Raw genomic sequence first — 5,107 nt, 5'->3', positions numbered from 1 at the left:
AGTCGTCAGGACGAATGATCAAATGGGCCATAGAAATACAGAGCCTCGAAGTTACTTTCGAGCCTAGAAAAGCAGTGAAGGGGCAAGCCTTTGCTGACTTTATTGTAGAGATGACTCGTCCTTCTGACTCTCAAGTTCCAGACCAAGTCTGGAAGGTATATGTGGACGGAAGCTCTACTTCAAATGGTTGTGGAGCAGGCGTCGTATGTCAATCTCCAGAGGGCGACAGGTTCGAGTATGCTCTACGCTTCAGTTTTCAGGCTTCAAACAATGAGGCAGAATATGAAGCTTTACTAGCCGGGATCCGCATGTGCAAGGCGGCAGGGGCAAGAAAAATAGACGCCTGTTCTGATTCACAATTGATAGTGAGTCAGTACAATGGCGAATACAAAGCAACCCATCCGGCCATGATCAAGTATTTACAGGCGGTCCGACAAGCAGTCGGCTCCCTTGAGGATTTCCATCTGATCCAAGTGCCGAGATCAGAAAACAACCAGGCAGATGCACTTTCGAAATTAGCATCATCCGCCTCCTCCGATACTCCTCGAACTGTTTTTTGGGAAGTAATGGAGAAGAGAAGCATCGAGGAAAACCCTATTGGAATCCTAGACAGAAGCTCAACCTGGATGGATTCAATCAGGGCATATCTGACAAACGGTACACTGCCGGATGATCCTCAACAGGCGGCAGCACTGAAAAAACGAGCCTCCTGTTTTGAAATGATACAGGGAGAACTTCACAAGAGGGGGTACCTTCAACCCTTCTTAAAGTGTGTTACTCCTGAAAAGGGACGAGAGATACTAGATGATCTTCACTCTGGTTTCTGTGCTTCCCATATAGGTGGTAGGATGCTTGCTCAAAGGGCAAGGCGGCAGGGCTACTTTTGGCCTACTTTGGAAGCAGATGCAATGGAGATGGTGAAAAAATGTGACAAGTGCCAAAGGTTTGGCAAATTAATTCACCGTCCGGCTACTGACCTCACTACCATTCACAGCCCACTACCGTTTGCTAAGTGGGGCATGGACATTCTGGGTCCATATACGCCTGCTACAGGCGGCAGAAGGTATATACTTGTTGCCGTTGACTACTTCACTAAATGGGTAGAGGCGGAGGCTGTAAAGGGAATCAAGACGAAAGATGTAATTTCATTCATTTGGAAAAACGTCATCACTCGGTTCGGGGTTCCCATGTCTATGGTTTTTGATAATGGTCCCCAATTTGAGACGCCTGTTCTCAAAAGCTGGTTGGGAGACCAAGGAATTGCACACTACTTTGCATCTGTCGGTCGTCCACAAGCAAACGGCCAGGTAGAAGCCTTTAATAAAATCATCTCAGACGGTCTCAAGAAAAAGATTGAACGAGCAGGCGGCCTATGGGCGGATGAATTACCACATGTTCTCTGGGCCATTAGGACGACTGAAAAAGGGGCGACTGGAGAAACTCCATTCCTCCTAACTTATGGTGCGGAAGCTGTTCTTCCAATAGAACACTACGAGCCGACTCTTCGAGTAATGCTATATGACGAAGAGGCAAACTGGGAAGCCATGCGCCTGGCATTAGACTCACTTCCTGAAAAGAGGGGCAATGCTGTTTTGCGCCATGAGATCTATCGCCTGAGAATGACTAGATCATACAACAAAAAAGTACACAGGCGTCCACTCAAAGTAGGGGACTTTGTACTTAGAAAAATGGAAGCAGTAGGTAGGGCTAATGAGTCTGGCAAACTAACGCCCAACCGGGAAGGACCTTACCGAATCTATGAGGAAGTCAGGGACGGTACCTACCGTCTGGAAACACCAGACGGACAACCGTTGCCTCGAACTTGGAATGTAGATAACCTTAAAAAATATTTCTTCTGAGAGATGTAAAGTAAAGAGCTACTTAATAAAGTTTGCACTTACTATTTAATTGTATTACGAGGGGCATGCCGTCTGTACCTTTACAGTCGGCTACTCTCCATTGAGTTTTTCACTCTATCTTCTGAGGGGCATGCCGTCTGTACCTTTACAGTCGGCTACTCTCCATTGAGTATTTCTCACAATACTTAGCTAAAAAGATTAGGGCCTGGCCGACCCTGTGCCTAACAGGCGGCTACCCTTCTTTTACTTAGCACCTACGTTCACCAAGAACTTACCAAGGCCACCGGCCGAATGATCAGACCAGGCGCCAAGCCAACTGATCAAATCTACAAAACTAATACGACCTGTCCCAACATCATAGCAGGCGTCCGACGGCATCCCTCCGGATGAAATTCGTCGCAGAGAGCAGCTCCCTTTTGGGTGGAACATTGTTCTATAAACTAATTACACGGCACCTATACGACTGTCCCCAAGGGCAACCACGTAGCCGTTTTTGAGACAAGGATAACTCTATCACTAACCAAACCAGTGGTAGCAGTTGACATCTGAGTCAGATGAGCGCCTGTATTACTTGGGATAAATGCAGGGGGTACCTATTGAGTTAATAGCCAACAAACATTGGCGAATCAAGGGGTCTAGCCGGCCTACGCCACCTGGCACCTCTACTTCTCAAACAAAAGTGACGGCGACTGAGTAACTCCAACGTTAACTCATAGTCACTCCTTCAAATTTGGTATAAAACCTAAAAAGTTTGAGTCGTTCGCCTGTTTCAAACAAACAAGGGCACTCAAACCCCTTTTCCTACTAGATAACCTATTGAGTTAATAGCCAACAAACATTGGCGAATCAAGGGGTCTAGCCGGCCTACGCCGTCTGGTACCTCTACTACTCAATCTAGATTGTGACGAAGACTAAGTAACTCCTAAGTTAATAGTCACTCAAACTTAGTATGGAGCCTAAAAGGTATGAGTCGTCCACTTGTTTTTAATAAACAAGGGCTCTCAACCAATACTCTTGCTAAGTTAACAAATTACGAGTTAAAAGCCAACATTGGCAATAAAGGGAAACAACCGGCACCCGCCGCTTGTTATCCTACTTAATTCCTTGGCAACTAGGAAATACTATTTACTTGGTCAGACAAATTGAATAAATAGTTCGAATACCGATTGAATAAATGGCCGACTGATCATCTACCCTGGAAACAGACCACCAGTCGTCCAGGGGCATAGGCGGCATACTTACTATTTGTACATGTCTTAACGTTCGGCCATACACAACAGTCGGTCTAGTGAACAAATTAAAAATACTTAGACAAATTTGAACCAAAACAAAAATTTGATTAAAAATGAGCCGGCCATTAAAGACCAGCAGAATATTCAAAACCCCGGCCCCCTGGCCGGGTAAATACAAAGCAAACGGCACGCAGGCCGTGAAAAAAAAAAAAAAAAAAAAAAAATATAATACTTAAAGCTTAAGAAGGGGGCAGTTCAGTATCAGCAGCTGCCGCCTGGTCAGCACTCTTCTTGCTGGACTCGGCCTTAGCTGCACCCTCTTTTGATGCCTTACACCCAAGTGGCACAAGCGCCACGACCGGCTCTTCCTCCTCCAACGCACCTTCCAATGCCTCTTCTTCAGCAGCCGCCAGGATCTGTTGATTATATGTTTCCGAACAATGGCGGTACGTTCTTTCCCATGAGGCAAAGTCGGCACTGGGGAACAGTCGTTCCCAGGTCATGCGCTGGATTTGAGCGGAGTCTTCCACCATCTCCCGGACGAGCTCTTTCTTGTCTTGCTCGGCCTTTTCCGAGAGCTCTCGGGTAAGACTCTTCTCTTGGTTCACCAGGCGTTCTTTTACGTTGGCCAAAGATTTCTCCATGGCTTCGTAAGAGTGCATTTTTTGGCGAAGAGGTTTCAGCTCGGCCTTAAGGTTGGTGACGGTCGCCTCTAGCTCGTCAACCTTCTTTTGGGCCACCTCTAACTGAGCCCGAACAGCGGCGGTAGCCTGCGCCTGATAATAAAGAAGATCAATGGTTAGTACTTCATTTTGGGCAATTTGAAACATTGCCTTATCACAGCTGGAGGCGGCCATAGCTTTTGCGGCCTTTACCTCTTTGTTTTTCCGATCAATCGGCTTGCGAAGGCTGTTGACTCGGAGCAGGGCCTAAGTACAAAGAAAAACAGGCGTCAGTTTCCAAACAAAAAAGTTAACAGACGTCCTGGAACTCAAAAGCTCAAAAATATGCTAAGTATACCTCAGCAAGGACCCCTGAAATTCCATCAAGGTCAAGGGTGCCGGCACCCCTGACCGCCTCCCTGTCAGATGGAGGAACTACTTTAACCATGGACTTGGCTACCTCAACCAAGTCAAGCCCCTGGGGTCCGGCTGCATTAAGTGAAAGGAAAAAACAAGTTAGACCTAGTCAAGAAGGAAGCAAGGGTGAGTTTTTACAAGTGAGTGTCCATACATCTAGGCGGCCCCGCCGGGGTTTTAGAAGAAGTGGCCGGCTGCTTCTCAGCCGCCACTGTTTTCCTGGAAGACCCAGGAGAGCTTGCAACAGTCGTCCTCCGGGCCTTGGGGTCCGGCTGTTGCGAGGAAGAAGCCCTTGGAGTGCCAGACTAAAAACAAAAAGAGTTAGTATATGCATAAGACAACTAAAAGAGGAAGAGTTTTCGAAGCTTACCAAGGGTGCCTCCTTGTTGGGGGAGTCGGCATACGACTGTTTCATGAGCGAGGCCCGCAACATGGCCGCCGCAGTCTTGGATGCTGTTATTTTACTCATGGCGTCAGCTGCAAGAAATAAACAACAAAGTTAGTAAAAATCCCAAGTAAACAAGGCGTGAAAAAACAGAGTATTTGTCAGGCCGGCTACCTCTAGAGCACCGACTGCTGAGGCCACAGGCGGCCAAAAAGTACTCGTCATAGAGCCACTTGAAGCTCGGGACGCAGTTTAAGGGTACTTGCTCTCGTACCCCTGAAGTAGAGTTCACCCTAGTCTCTACTTTGAAGAGTCCTTTGTCTAGGATCTCTTTTTTAGCCTTTGGGGGAACAGGAGGCATGCTGCGGCCGCCTGCGAGAAGAGGCGGATCCCTATTCCACTTGTTAAAACGTTTGTTCAGTTCCGTGTTTGAACCCTCAATGATAAGGAAGGTGTTCCGCCAATCCTTCCATTTGTTCGCCTTACCTCTCGTCATGAGGTAACCCCTATGACTTGTTAATTGGTACCAGCCGGTACCTCCCGACTTAGGGG

This window comes from Chenopodium quinoa, unplaced genomic scaffold (genome assembly GCF_001683475.1).
Source record: "Chenopodium quinoa cultivar QQ74 unplaced genomic scaffold, ASM168347v1, whole genome shotgun sequence".
NCBI classification, from domain to species: domain Eukaryota; kingdom Viridiplantae; phylum Streptophyta; class Magnoliopsida; order Caryophyllales; family Amaranthaceae; genus Chenopodium; species Chenopodium quinoa.
This window is presented reverse-complemented; position numbering follows the sequence as displayed.